Source organism: Anomaloglossus baeobatrachus, chromosome 5, assembly GCF_048569485.1.
Source record: "Anomaloglossus baeobatrachus isolate aAnoBae1 chromosome 5, aAnoBae1.hap1, whole genome shotgun sequence".
In the NCBI taxonomy this organism is placed as follows: domain Eukaryota; kingdom Metazoa; phylum Chordata; class Amphibia; order Anura; family Aromobatidae; genus Anomaloglossus; species Anomaloglossus baeobatrachus.
This window is the reverse complement of record NC_134357.1, coordinates 354,078,344-354,094,591: the sequence shown is the minus strand read 5'-3', so window position 1 is coordinate 354,094,591 and position 16,248 is coordinate 354,078,344. Positions and strand designations below refer to the sequence as shown.

At 43.3% G+C, this 16,248-nt stretch overlaps 1 protein-coding gene across 4 annotated transcripts in view; it reads right to left on the bottom strand.

The window, feature by feature from the left end:
* The window catches only part of TOX2 (TOX high mobility group box family member 2), a 163,912-nt gene that overhangs the window by 23,510 nt on the left and 124,154 nt on the right, over positions 1-16,248 (bottom strand). The gene's annotated exons all lie outside the window — the stretch shown is intronic.

The window sequence follows — 16,248 nt, the reverse complement described above, 5'->3', positions numbered from 1 at the left end:
CATAGACTTGCATTGAGAGCTTGTTAGTGAACTACTGACTTCCAGCCAGTTAGAAGTTGCAGTCACAAGATGGCTTGGTGGGATCAGTGCGGAGCCAATCAAAAGTGAAAATGCAAGCTGAGTTTAAGACCGGGAGCAGTGTGCATAGATTAAGACCAGTATCACACTTGCGAGTGCCTTGCATGTAACTCGCGCGAGTGTCTCATTGCATCACCCGTCACGGCCGCACACTCTGTATAGAGATACATGCAACCGACCTGCTCCTGTCAGGAGAGAGTGCAACGTTGTAAGGGGATTCATTGAGAGACTCGCGCGAGGTACACGCAAAGCACTCGCAAGTGTGACTCTGTCCTAAAAGCACCACTCCAGCACTGAAAAAAATAACAAAAATACTGGAGTGGTGCTTGACACTATTGGGTGCAGGTGAATAGTTTTACAATCCAATATTGGGAATACAGTTTTTTCTATGACTTGTCCACAGTGTAATACACTGGAAAAAAATCTATAGTTCCTACTAAGATACATATATATATATATATATATATATATATATATATATATATATGGGTGTATGACACATATGAACTCTCCGTCTCTATGGCTCCTGATGAGCTGGCCCAATTTGCCTCAGTGAGTTTCTCTAGTCCAGTGGTTTGGGATTGGAGTATATGAACGAGATAAAGTATTTGGATGCTATTTTACCTTATTCAGTGGCTGTGCTACTTCTACAATAAACTTTATGGATTTGATAACTTATTAATTTGGTATTTTGTCTGTTTTTTTGCTTTTATATATTTATAATTAAGGATATTTTTTAGCTAGTCTTTGTAGTTTCTTTGAATTGCATATTGGACAGGTTATCAGTACAACTATCATGACTTGTCCTAATTTCTCTTAATGATATTTACTAAAAGTTTACATATGTATATAAAGTTGTGCTAAATGCCACTTACTGACGTAATCCATCTCTATCAGCTCACATACTGCATGCATTGTGGAATCATCTTTAATTATCAATTAACAACTCATTAGCAGCATGATTGAGCCACAAAGTGATGTGAAGTGAGGGAATCATACACAATCCCGCTGATTAGTGTCATTAACGGGGATGGTCTTAGGCTGTCATTAAGTGACAGCATGGTGTAGGAGATGTTACCACTGATTCTACAGATACAAGCATGTCTTCTTCTGACTATAGACTTATCAGAGACATCTGGACACCATCCAAAAGCTTGTGTTTGGTAATACATCCATATACATTAGCCCTGTATGGCGGCACATGGAGTCCATTTACTGGTTTATGGCGCTTTCATGAAGCACCACAATCTCCCCTAGACACAACCCCTAGAGGTGTATAAAAATGGAGACACAGTATGAATCCGCAGCATAAACTATGGGTAACATAGTAACAAAAAGGTCATAAGTTTGAAATGCCTAGAAGATAATAAAACAAAACAATATTTTAGTTATTGTTTAACAACATTCCGTTAGTTTGTTTCTAATTATTAGGAGATCCCAGAAAGAAATTGGTAATTTTTTAATATTTTGCTATTGACTGATAGAATTTTTCAGAAAATACACCAAAAAGTGCAACAAATATATTAAGAACAGTTTTTGCCAGAGTATTTTTCATTAAAATGCCATTCTTCAGGCCACTCTCGCTAACGAGATGTCGTTGGGGTCACGTGACGCACATCCGGCCTCGTTAGCGATGCCGTTGCATGTGACACATACGAGCGACCGCTAGCGATGGAAAATACTCACCACATCGTTGATTGTTGACACGTCGACCATTTCCCAAAATGTCGTTGCTGATTTTGGACGCAGGTTGTTCGTCGTTCCTGAGGCAGCACACATCGCTACGTGTGACACCCCGGGAATGACGAACAACAGCATACCTGCGTCCTCCGGCAACAAGGTGGGCGTGACTTTCATGCGGCTGCTCTCCGCCCCTCCGCTTATATTGGACGCCTGCCATGTGACGCCGCACGAACCGCCCCCTTAGAAAAGAGGTTATTCGCCGGCCACAGCGACGTCGTTAGGAAGGTAAGTACGTGTGACGGGTACTAGCAATTTTGTACACCACTGGCAGCGATTTGCCCATGACTCACAAACGACGGGGGCGGGTGCGAACGCTAGCAACATCGCTAGCAATGTCGCAGCATGTAAAGCCCCCTTTAGCGGAAATCTGTCAACAGGTTTTTGCTACCCTATCTGACAGCAGCATGATGTAGGGGCAGAGATCATTTTTCTAGCGATTTGTTACTTTCTAGGTTGCTTGCTGTAGTTTTGATAAAATCACAGTTTTATCTGCTGCAGACCTACCAGTTCTCTTAATGCTTAGCCCCGCCCACACCAATGGTTGAAATTTTTTAGTGTGTGCACTGTTCATAGGTAGAAACCTGTCAATCAGTGGCAGGGACGGGGTTATACAGAGATCATGAATATGGATGAAAGCTGGCAGTAGGTTTACTGTTGAGATGAGCGGACCTGTTGAACTTCTAGTTTGGTGGGTTCAGCCAGACTTTAGATCATTTTCAGTTCAGGAAACGGACTTGACCTGAATCTCATTGGAAGTCACTGATTGGGCAGTTCAGCCCACATATAGCCAGCCATAAACAGATCGCTTTTGGGGGTGGGTTAGCTGGGTTTTAAATGTTTCTGTTTGTACACACTACATCCGATAATGCTATTGTTACCCCCACTGAGAGCCGATCTAACACTGCATGGCTCACACTGGGCTGAGCACTGAGCGTACCCGAGCACAGCAATGCTTGTTTGAGTGGTTTGCGCACATAAATCTTACAAACTCCAAACACGAATGCTGATTTCTTTGTAAAGTCAGTGTTCGGTACAGACTTTACTATACGGGTTTGCTCATCTCTATTTGCTTGTCCTCTAGTGATAATCTACTGCTGCTATTAATGTAATTTTTATCAAAATTACAGCAAGCAGCCCAGTAAGTAACACATTTTCGGAATCAGAGTATCTGCCCCTACATTATGGTGCTCTTAGATTAGGTGGCTAAAACCTTGTGACAGATTCCCTTTAAATATATTTTCACCTACATGAACATTCAAAATATTGTCCATGTTAGAGAAAAGTAGTAGTATATGGCAGTACAAAGTTATCAGATGCCTTGGTTCAATTTAGGTTTTAGGTTCAGTTACACTACATGGAGGCCTCTTCTGTGAGGAGCAAGGGCGTACATATCATTGGTGCAGCCTCTGCAGCCACACAGGGGCCCAAGGGGTAAAGGGGCCCAATTCTACCTACAAAGCAGGTAAAATTGTGCATTATAGTGAGCTATTGGACTGCAAAGGGCCCATTTTACTATTCTTGCACATGGGCCCTTTTCCATCTATGTCTGCCAGTGGTGAGATGGCCATCCTAAATTTACATGAAAACGTCTGGTGCTACAATGCCAGCATCATCCAACAGTGACCAATTCCACTGATGATTAATTAATTTTCTATAGCCTTAAAGGGACCTGTCCCCAGATTTAATGACTATAAGCTGTGGCCACCACCAGTAGGCTCTTATATATAGCATTCTAACATGCTGTACATAAGAGCCCAGGCCGCTGTGTAGAATGTAAAAATCACTTTATAATACTCACCTAAACGGTCGCTGCGGTGGAGTTGGGTCATATGGGTGTCTCCATTCTCCGGTGCCTCCTCTTCCGGCCATCTTTGTCGTCCTTCTTCTGAAGCCGGCGTGCATGATGCGTCTTACGTCATACATACTCACTGGTCCCGCGAAGGTGCACTACAATACTTTGATCTGCCCTGCTCAGGGCAGATCAAAGTGCGCCTGCGCAGGACCTCAATGCCGGCGTGTGTGGATGATGTAGGATGCGTCATGCTCCCCGGCTTCAGAAGAAGGACAACAAAGATGGCTGAAAGAGGAGGCGCCACACCCAGAGAACGGAGATGCCCATATGACCTAACTTCACCGCAGTGACCAGTTTAGGTGAGTATTATAAAGTGTTTTTTTATGTTCTACACAGCGGCCTGGACTCTTATACACAGCATGCTAGAATGCTGTATATAAGAGCCCACTGGTGGTGGCCACATCTTATAGGCCCCAAATCTGCTGACATTTTCCCTTTAACCAATCAATGGATGGGATTGGAAGTCCAAGTCTTAAGGGCGCTTTACACGCAGTGACATCGCTAGTGATGTCGCTCGTGAAAGCACCCACCCCCGTCGTTTGTGCATCATGGGCAAATCACTGCCCGTGGCGCACAATATCGCTAGGACCCGTTACACATATTTACCTGCCTAGCGACGTCGCTGTGGCCAGCGAACAGCCTCTTTTCTAAGCTGGCGATTCGAGCAGCATCACAGCGACGTCACACAGCAGGCATTCAATAAAGGCGGAGGGGTGGAGAGCAGCCGCATGAAAGTCACGCCCACCTCCTTCCCGGAGGACGCAGGTACGGTGTTGTTCGTCGTTCCTGGTGTGTCACACGTAGCGATGTGTGCTGCCTCAGGAACGATGAACAACCTGCGTCCAGCACCAGCAACGATATTTGGGAAATGGACGACGTGTCAACAATCAATGATTTGGTAAGCATTTTGCATCGTTAGCGGTCACTCGTATGTGTCACACGCAACGGCATCGCTAACGAGGCTGGATGTGCGTCACGAATTCTGTGACCCCAATGATATCTCGATAGCGATGTCGTTGCGTGTAAAGCCCCCTTTAGATAAGGCCTCATTTTTTGTTATCCCAGACCTAAGTCAACTGTATGGTCAATGATCTTCATATTTCCTGTAAATTAGTAATGAGAATATTTTTTCGATATTATTTAATATTTAAATGATAGGAATGACAGATATAATTGAAATACTTGTATGGACTAAGATTGATTGAAATGTGAAATCCCAATCTCATTAATTTGCCTTGCTGTGAGTGGCTTATATATAGCCATTTTTAGCACACGTTCCCGGAGTAATAGAGATTTCTTGAGAATAAGCCGGAGCTGTCTCTGTGTGCAGAGTAATGTCTGCTTACACACAGGTGCCCAGCTGCTATTGTTAAACCAGCAAGCATTTAATTGAAACAAACGACCATAATAATGGTACATTATCTCTGCAGGCTTGAAGCCATAACAGTTTTAATTATTGAGTTAAGAGTCAAACTAATTTATCCGTTAAAATAACAGAAGCGCCTTTGCTCGCTCTGATCAGCTTATTAGAAGTGGGAATATCAGGGGAACAGCAGGACAAGACTGTGAGACAAACAGGGACTTGTTCCTCCATTCATGAGATGCATGATTTCCAGGACGGAGAATGATTATATTAGCTGGGTTAAGACTGGTGCCTGCTGTCTGGGCCTGATAAAGCACACCATGGCCCCGGTTTAGAGGTGCAGCTGTACAGACCCAGGACATGGCATAAGTAATGATGCTGTATTGTATGATCGGTATAGTCTTTAGTCACTGTATACAGTAAGTACAGATTCATTGTAGTAATAACAGTGGGTTTCATGGACGATGCACAATCAGGAGCTGCTGAGCACCACCAAACTCCTAAAAACCTTGTATGACTCTCGTATATTTTCATCATGTTTGCTAACATCATGAGACAAGTGGACAGAATCCTTGAGGATCTTAAACACCTGTGGTCCAGATCTCCTTGATGACATTAATCACAGTGAGTAACACAAAGAAGTTAAAGGGAATCTGTCAGCAGATTTTTCTTATGTAAGCAGAAAACAGCAGGCTGCAAGGGTTAACACAGAGAATTCAGGGATGCCTGCATTGTTAATATTTGATCTGTTGATTTGTTATGTTTGTTTAAGCAGCAAGACTTCTTATTGCTTGGACTACAATTTCACGACCACGGCAATCCAGCATGCCCCCTCCTCTGATTGACACCTCACTGTCAATATACAATCTCTATAGAGAAATTGGTTAACAGAGTCAATGGGCTTTGCTGGGGATTCCCGGCAGAGCCCATGGACTCTTTTGGCCAGCGACCAATTGCTCGTTCCCTTCCTCTCGTTGGTCTAATCTCTATAGAGAGCCTGGTGTGTGTGGGACAGCTCTCTCAGCTCTAGTTTATGGCTAAATCTAAAACTTCTGATTGCATCTGAACAGCTGAACCCAGTAATCTAAGTTAAACATCATTGGATTCAGTATCTCTTTTCCTACATCGTTGCTCTCAGATGAGGTAGCAAAAACCAGCTGACAGATTCTAGCTTTCTAGTAAGTCTTTAGGCCGCTTTACACGCAACGACATCGCTAACGAGATGCCGCTGGGGTCATGAAATTCGTGAGGCACATCCGGCCTTGTTAGTAGCGTCGTTGCATGTGACACGTACGAGCGACCGTTAATGATCCAAAATACTCCCCACATCGTTGATCGTTGACACGTCGTTCATTTTCAAAATGTCGTTGATCTTCTGAGATGCAGGTTGTTCGTCGTTCCTGAGGCAGCACACATCGCTACGTGTGACACCCCGGGAACGCCGAACAACAGCCTACCTGCGTTCTCCGGCAACGAGGTTGGAGTGACCTTCATGTGGCTGCTCTCCGCTCCTCCGCTTCTATTGGTTGCCTGCTGTGACGCCGCACAAACCATCCACTTAGAAAAGAGGTTGTTCGCCGGCCACAGCAACGTCATTAGGCAGGTATGTTCGTGTGACGCGCACTACCGATTTTGTCCGCCACGGGGAGCGATTTGCCCATGACGCACAAACAACGGGGGTGGGTGGGATCGCTAGCGATGTCGCAGTGTGTAAAGCGCCCTTTTCTCTCACCTCAGTGCTGGATTCATATCCACACTGCTCATTTCTGCTCTACAATATTCTCTGTGTTCCTGCTGTTTCGGAACTTAGAGACAGAAGAGCAAGATGTCCTCTTCTCTGTGTGCTGAGACTGGGAGATATCAAAGCAGCTTCTTTCCATCCAGGAGCTCAGTCACAATTGAAAAATTAGAGATATAGCCAGCAGAAAAGAAAATTGTTAAAAATTGCAGGGTAAAATCATAAAATGGCCAGAAATAGTTTTATTCTTCATGTACACAATTTGAAAATTCACCCGAAATGGTAGGTACCTATACACGTATTGTATAAGGCGCATGAAATAATAGAGGACTGTAACACACACACACACACACACACACACACACACACACACACACACACACCGCCAGTTAATGCCACTGTCTTCTCATATCTAGATTGTTTACACAGAAAATAATGAGATTCGTGAGCTTTGCCTTAACATGCTGTAATATGATCTGTACGGTCACTGCAATTCTTCTTCAGTGTTATTTGCAAAATGAATCAATAAGTGGAAATTCAGTGAGAAAATGTATTGACACTGTATGGGCAGCACAGCTGTATTTGTCATTTTACTGTGAGTTTTGAGCATAACCTGCAGTACTATGAAGAGACACTTATGACAACTCAATCTACAATAGCTCCGCCACATCTGTGTATATATATATATATATATATATATATATACATATATATATATATATGTATATATATATAAATGCAATATATTCCAATCTTTTTACTCTGTTTCCTTTCTTTACTTTAGAATATCAAAATGAGCAGTGGGAAAATTCTGCCATCATTGGTCTTGTGATTGTACTGTTCTGTGGCAATGGTGCCAAGTCCTCACCTGATTCTACAGGGATCTAAAATTGTTTAATGAATGGTCAAAGTAAAGGAGCTGTAATATTGGGGCTAAAATAAAATGAAATATAAATTAAAAACCCATCCTGTTTTGAGAAGCACCTCAACCTAAATTACAAATATTCCTCTATTTGTGACAGCACATGGGTCGTGAAGCAAGTCAACTGTTTATGTAGACCTTAGCAAGATACAAAGAAAGAAATAAAAAGTCCACTAACATATTACTGGGTATAAGATTGTCACTGGAAAAGTCCTGAAGGGGATATATATTTCACAAAAGTTGATAGCTTCGGCAATGTGAAACCCGGATGCAGGATCTAGCATGCTATGTGCTGAGAAAGTTAAGGCTGCTTTACACGCAGTGACATCGCTAGTGGTGTCGCTGGTGAAAGCACCCGCCCCCGTCGGTTGTGCGACACAGGCAAATCGCTGCCCGTGGCGCACAACATCGCTCGGACCCATCACACATACTTACCTGCCTAGCGATGTCGCTGTGGCCATCGAACCGCCTCCTTTCTAAGGGGGCAGTTCTCGTGGCATAACAGCTACGTCACACGGCAGGCGTCCAATAGAAGCGGAGGCACGGAGAAGCAGCCAAAAGAAAGTGACGGCCACCTCGTTGCCGGAGGACGCAGGTAAGGTGTTGTTCCTCGTTCCTGGGGTGTCACACGTAGCGATTTGTGCTGCCTCAGGAACGACAAACAACCTGCGTCCTGCAACAGCAACGATATTTGGGATTAGAACGACGTGTCAATGATCAACGATTAGGTGAGTAATTTTGATCGTTAGCAGTTGTTCGTACGTTTCAAACGCAACGCCGTCGCTAATGAGGCCGGAATTCCGTGACCTCCAACGACATTTCGTTAGCAATGTCGTTGCGTGTAAAGCTCCCTTTAATCGACCATAACAAGGGCCAGGTCTTTGTGAGCAGTCAAAGAAATGGGTGGGATGGCTGTTCACATATTTCCTAGGGTGTGGTCCACCAGGTAAAAGAAAGCCTCTGGATTCCCTCAGTGTTTGGTGTGTATGGAGGTGAGCAGATCTTCAGAGCTATGTGCATATTGAGAAAGGTAGACCCTTTTTCATGAGCGGGCAGACCCCGCAGTTGTACGAATGAGCTGTTGAACTTTATCTTTTTCTCCTTAAGTCGGAAAAGCCGTTCAAGTTTAGTTTATGTATTTTGTGTGCTGTTTATGAGGATTTGAATAAATCAGGGGAAGTTTTAAATGGAAACCATTTCTCTGTCTACCTCGTTAAGCAACCGAGTGAGCCAATATACCACATGGGATTAAAGAAGATTTGTGATAGCAGTCACATAAAATGAGATAATGGAGAGAATAGGTGTGCTAGGATTTCTGTATATGGGAACAACTATATACAATGCTCAGCATAAATGTGTATGTCCCCTTTGAAAAGTAATATTTAAATCAATATCTCACTGAATACCAAAAAAAAAAATTCTAAAATGGTCTTTTGTGATAGTACATCTTCTCTTTCAATATAGAGCAGTAGATGTGTGAATTCATGTTACTATCAAGGAAACTTAAGCTGGGTTTACACACTGCAACATCGCAAAGGACATCGCTGTAACGTCACCGGTTTTGTGACGTAACAGCGACCTCCCTAAGTCTCTGCTAAGTCTCTGGTGAGCTGTCAAACAGGCAAACCTGGCCAACAACGCAACAGCGATCCGGACCTGCAGAGCGACCTAGCTGGTTGTTGGGGACGTTGATAAGCAGCCTTTTGAAAGGGAAGTTGCTAACAAAGTCTCTGCAAAGTCTTCACACACTGAAACTTCATGCTGCACAGCGGGAAACAAAGGACCTAGGAATGGTCCTGAACGATTTGTAACGATTACAACTTCACAGCAGGGGCCGGGTCGCTGATAGGTTTCACACACTGCAACATCGCAAACAACATCGCTATTGCGTCACAAAACCGGTGACGTTACAGCGATGTCGTTTGAGATGTTGCAGTGTGTAAACCCAGCTTTAGATCCCTGGACACCAGCAGCACTCATGCGGTTCCACATCAGGAAATTGCCACCATTATGTTTCACTGTAGGCACCATGCATTTAGAAAAAATAATGTAGAAAAATTCATTGTGCCTACAGTGAAACATGATAGTGGCAACGTCATCATATGGTGCTGCACAAGTGCTGCTAGTGTCAGGGAGCTACATTTCATTGATGGTATCATGAATTCAAAGAAGTATTGCTCTATATTGAAAGATAAGATGCTGCTATCACTTTATACCCTTGGTAGACATGCACTTTTCCAACATGACAGTGATCTAAAACATACGAGTTGCATTTCTGAAGAATAGAATGAAAGTGATACAGTGGCCAATATGTTTCCTGATCTGAACCCAAAGTAAATACCTTTGGAGAAGTCTGAAGAAACAAGTTGAACATCAATCTCCATCCAGCTTCCAGGCTCTAACATATGTCTTTCTTTAATAATGGAAAAAGATAGATATCCATGCCTAGAACACTTGATGCTGTCCACAATTGTTGCCTCTGTGTCTAACTCTCAGTGCAGCAGGTGTGATTGAATCACTAGGCTTGCACCTGCTGGGGTAATGGGACAAGGGGGTAGTTTTATTTTGTATATTGACAGTTAGTGTTTGGGGAAACTGTGGGGGCTATCATACTGTGTGGGTGGCTTTGGTAATATCATTCTTTTGTGTTACAGAGTCATACAGTGTTTGAGGGACTGTGAGGGCATCATACTGTCTGTGGGGAGCTGCGGGTGCCATCATACTGTGTGTGGGAAGCCGTGGGGTCCATCATACTGTGTGCAGGGGGCTATGAGTGACTATGCTATGGGGGTTTTATACTGTGAATAAGGGTTATGGGGACAACATAGTGTGAGGGGACTGGGGAGCTATAGAGGATCATACTTTGTGAGTGGTGACTTGAGAAATCATACTATATATGAAGTGTAGCTAGTGAATGCTCTAGTGAAGTTTCCAGTTTTCCGAGCAGCCAATAACTTCAGCAGATCTGCCAGTTGCTTACCAATGACTTGTTGGATAATTATTATCACTCACCAGGATGGATATTTTTTGCGGGGATTCATGGGTTCTCCTGTAATGCATGGTAAGTCACCATCAACTTTCACATGGACTAGAAGCTTCTGGATCGTCCATACATTAGGCTGCTCATAAATGAGATCACTCTGACACCCAGAAAATAGTTGCATATTTAAGTTTTTTTTATGCAATTCTATATATGTGACATGTAGCCCAATGTATTATAAATGGAAACTAAAAAAGGTATAAACAGGAAAAGACACACCCAGTGGGTCATCTTACAAGCAGTTTCTTACTATCAATTAGCTTTCAAATAAGGATAAATGTCATAGCTCACAATTTCTAATGGACTATCACAGATAAATAACTATAGTAAGTGCTATATGATGAGCTATTGGTTTACAGGGGGCCCCTGTACAGTTCCTGAAAGGTGGCCCACTACTGTCTTTGTCCACCCTTGGGTTTTAGGCTAGGTTTACGCAATGCAGTTGTCACAAATATTTACTCCCAAAAGGACAGTTATATAATAAAATTGTATAAGTGATATTATAAAATGGTATAATTTATTATAAAAGGGAGAAGAAAATGCCTCAAAGTATAAGACATATCTCCAATAAATATCAGCTGTACTAGAAAGGTCTCGTAGACAAGTGAATGCAGCCACCAGAGGTTCATAGAACTTTGTGAAGAAGTTGCAGATGTAGAATAGCACATTGGATGAATTAATAGGTTAATAAACATTTTCAATGTGATTATTACAGGTTAATGGAGTGTGGGTATGAACTAATGAGCTTCTGGAGTTACTGAAAAAGGTGATAACCCTGGCAGTGCCCTCCACCACAGCTTCACAGTCCATTCTCTGCTCCTCCTGGCATTCACGTTTGCTTTCGTTCCAATTGAATCATGACTTAGAAGTAGCTGGGTAAGCACTTCCAGCCCAGCACTGAGGGTTGATCAGTTGTGCTGTCACCATTTGACCAGTAGGCTTATTAACGTATGAGAAAAAGCCCATTTTCATTGAAGTCACTCTTGTCTCGCCAAGAACAATCTGTATTCTCCCCGGGAAATAGTCAAGCCTAATTGCCTGACGCGGTAACCACTGCAAATCTGGCAGCCTTTCAAACACACGCAGAGTGATATTTTAATTACCCTATTAATATATACACACTGTTTTGTACAGTCAACCTCTCCAATGGCGTCACACAAATGCTTTACTTAATGAACTGACTCATTAGAAAAGAAGTTTTAGATTCTTTTTACCAGCTTCTTCTATATTATGCCTGCCAAAAGCTCCTCCTGAAACGCTTATTTCCCACACCAAGATAATGAGCCTTCATGTTTATTTAGCAGCTGCAAGACAACAATAATTCAACCTGAATTCTCAGCTTATCGGTGTTTATGTCACTTTATCTCAGGACAGATTTTACACACTTTTATAAGAGTGAGAATAAACATTTGTAACTTCTTAAAGGGCTATTCCCATCTTCTAATGTTATAGCTCATCTGTAGGATATTCCAATTATGAAGATCTGACCTCTTGGTCCTTCAGTTTATTCCCTGCACAGTGGTGCTCTTGACTACCAACTATGAAGGGAGCAGGGGAACAGCCCCATGTAAGTGACTTGGAATGTGTTTTAGATTTCTACACAGTTGGATGTCAGAAATTGTTTATGAGGAGCAGCAGTAAAACAGCATACCCCCACCAATCATAGTGATTGTACACCCTACCAATATGCCATCCATGAACATCAAGAGAAAACTGGCTACAGACTTTCCTAGTGCTTCTCCAAACTTCTCCAAAACTTGCAAGTCATCAACATATACATACCAAAAGCTAACACTTGGGTTTTAATCTTTGGCTGATGCACATGAATGTAATATGGGCTCATATTGTATAAAACGATGACACAACACTCATTGCCTATCATAGGCCCACTCTCTCCGTCTGATTCTGAGAATATAAGGAGGTTGCATGCTCTATCACTAGAGGCATTCTCTAGACATTTTTAAACCACGTGTTTCTCATCTCAACGGCACCATGAAGGTAGCAGAGGGGATTACAGGTTTGTAATATGAATCCAGAAAGTTTGGGTCAAATATAGTCAGTTTCATTACTTGTTTCTAAGAACTTTTAAGCGGGCTTTACACGCTACGAGATCGCTATAGTGATCTCGTTGGGGTCACGGATTTTGTGATGCACATCCGGCCGCTGTAGCGCGATGCCGTTGCGTGTGACACCTATGAGCGATTTTGCATCGTCGCAAAAACGTGCAAAATCGCTCATCGGTGACATGGGGGTCCATTCTCAAATATCGTAACTGCAGCAGTAACGAAGTTGTTCCTCGTTCCTGCGGCAGCACACATCGCTCCGTGTGACACCGCAGGAACGAGGAAGCTCTCCTTACCTGCCTCCTGGCCACAATGCGGAAGGAAGGAGGTGGGCGGGATGTTCGTCCCGCTCATCTCCGCCCCTCCGCTTCTATTGGGCGGCGGTTCAGTGACGCTGCTGTGACTTCGCTGTGACGCTGAACGAACCACCCCCTTTGAAAGGAGGCGGTTCGCCGGTCACAGCAATGTCGCAGGGAAGGTAAGTAGTGTGACGGGTCTGGGCGATGTTGTGCAACACGGGCAGAGATTTGCCCGTGTCGCATAACCGATGGGGGCGGGTACCCACGCTAGCGATATCGGTCATGATATCGAGGCGTGTAAAGCGGCCTTTAGTCATCTCTTGAATGATCAACCAGAATTTAACTGAGATTATTTTCATGAGAGAAATTCCCATAACCTTGTCTTTCCCATACCACCTTTCCATGGTGGGCTTGTCGTGACACATGCTAAATTTTATTTTTTTAGTTAAGCAATGATATAAAAGGAAAGAATATATTCTACTTAATTTTATTGGAAATAATTATTAATTATTATATGATAGCTATGATAAATTATCAACATGACCTAAGGCCCCTTTCACACATCAGTTTTTTGCCATTAGTCACAATCCGTTTTCTCGACGGATCGACGGATCCGTCGCAGATTGTGGCTAAACTGATGCGACGGATCCATTTTTCGATGGATCCAACTAGCTGGTTGCTAAATAATAAATTGGACCATGCTCAGTTAAAAAAAACGGAATCCTTCGCCGGATTCCATCATTTGACGGATGACGACAGATCCCGAGCCCATAGGCTTCCATTCTACCAAACGACGGACAGCGACGGATCCGTCACTGTCTGTTTTTTGACGTACACAAAAAACGTTACTGTGGCTGTCATCTCCGTTCGACGGACAACATTTTTTTGATGGATCTGTCGAACGACGGATGAAACGTGAGGCTATCCGTCGCAATCCATCGCTAATACAAGTCGATGAGAAAAAAATGGATCTAGCGGCATCAGTCGCCGGATCTGTTTTTTTCAAAATTCGACGGATTGTGACTGATGGAAAAAAGCTGATGTGTGAAAGGGGCCTTAAGGCTGCTTTACACGTTGCAATTTGTTGTGCGATCGCATTTGCGATCGCACCCGCCCCCATCGTTTGTGTGGCACGGGCAATTTGTTGCCCGTGTCGCACAGTCTTAAACCCCCGTCACACGTACTTACCTCCCGAATGACCTCGCTGTGGGCGGCAAACATCTACTTCCTGAAGGGGAAGGGACGTTCGGCGTCACAGCGACGTCACACAGCGGCCGGCCAATAGTAGTGGAGTGGCGGAGATGAGCGGGACATAACATCCCGCCCACCTCCTTCCTTCTGCATTGCCAGCGGGATGCAGGTAAGCTGTGTTCATTGCTCCCGAGTTGTCACACGGAGCGATGTGTGCTTCCCCAGGAACGCTGAACAACCGGACCACAGAAGGACGTTCAATTTTTAGAAAATGAGCGACGTGTCAATGAGCAACGATAAGGTGAGTATTTTTGCTCGTTCACCGTCGCTCATAGCTGTCACACGCTACGATATATATTAAACGGTGCCGGATGTGCGTCACTTACAACGTGACCCCGACAACATATCGTCAGATATATCGTAGCGTGTAAAGTGGCCTTTACTGATAAACTGTTACAATTGAATGCTGAAGAAGGTGTTTTCCCCATAAGTATTACTTTAAGGGGAGAATATGTGTGTACTACAGTACTATTTATTGTAAATATATGGCAGCACAATTTGTGCCTATGGCTCTGCAGTGTATATGATGCCTAAGGCCTTATTTAGACTTATTTAAAGACTTTTTTTAAGCCTTTTTAGACAAAACTAGAAGTAGATAAAAACGATTGAAACTGTTAAAGAAAGTCTGTCAGCAGTTTAGATTGCAAAACCGCTGACAGCACTTTATTTGGGAGGTGTAGATGTTCATATTTGTACTGTTAGCAGAATAAATGAAAAAAATTAAGTGTTATGCCCACTCGCTTCACGTCCGCAAAAGCACCGAGAGTAGTCCACTAGGCTGAAGTGGTCTAGGCTTTCGGCAGTAAGCGCTTAATACCCTCTATTCTAACTGCTTTAGTGTCTAACCAGGAGCCCAATTCAGCCATCACTTCACATATCCAATCTAGTGTTCTCAGCAGTGTTGAAGGGTCAAAATTGCTGACAGACTCTCTTAAAAGATGGATGTGTTAAAAGTGTTATACCACCAATTACACTTTTACACACCCACAATAATATTGATTTTCTTGGTTGAATGTTATGCAGCTACTGAACATTGAATTATGATAGATGTGTTGAAATAAGAAAAAAAGACAATCATAAGGATTTAACTGACTTTGATAATAACCAAATTGTGATTGCTAGATGACTGGGTCAGAGAATTTACAAAATGGTAGGTCTTAGTGGATGTTCCTGGTCTGAAGTGGTTATTACCTACCAAAAATGATCCAAGAAAGGAAGACAGGTGAATACATGACAGGGTCATGAGTAGCTAAGGCTCATTGATCTCTGGGGGTAAAAAATGTTAGCCTGTCTAGTCCGAATTCACATAAGAGCCACTGTACCACAAATTGCTAATGGCCAAATGCTGCTGTGTATGGGAATGCCTAGTTGCAGACCGGACAGAGTGACTCATGTCCCTTGTCTACCACTGGAACCATCTAAAAATGTTCTTATGAGTATTAGGACTACACCAAGGAGCAATGGAAGAAGGCTTGGTCTGATGAATCATGTGGATTCTGTGGATTGCCGGGTGTGGTCTTACCTGGGGAAGAGGTTCTACTATGAGGTCTGGGAAGATGACAAGAAGACAGAGGCAGTGTCATGCTCCAGGCTAGGTTGTGCTGGAAGACCTTGGGTCATTGCATTAATGTGAATCTTAATTTGACATGTACTCCCTATACATTTTTCTTATAAAGCAAACCCTTTTTGACAACCATATTTCTTACTGCCAGTGGTTTAATTTCGAAGAATAACGCCCCTGCCAAACTGCAGCATAGTCCAAAAATGGTTTGAGGAACATGACAGAGATCTAGGTGATGAGTTGGCCACCACATCCCCAAGATCTCAACTCTCGTCTGTGGGATGTGTTAGTCCCATGTAGGCTAAAATTTCAGAAGATGTGATACTATTATATGCTAT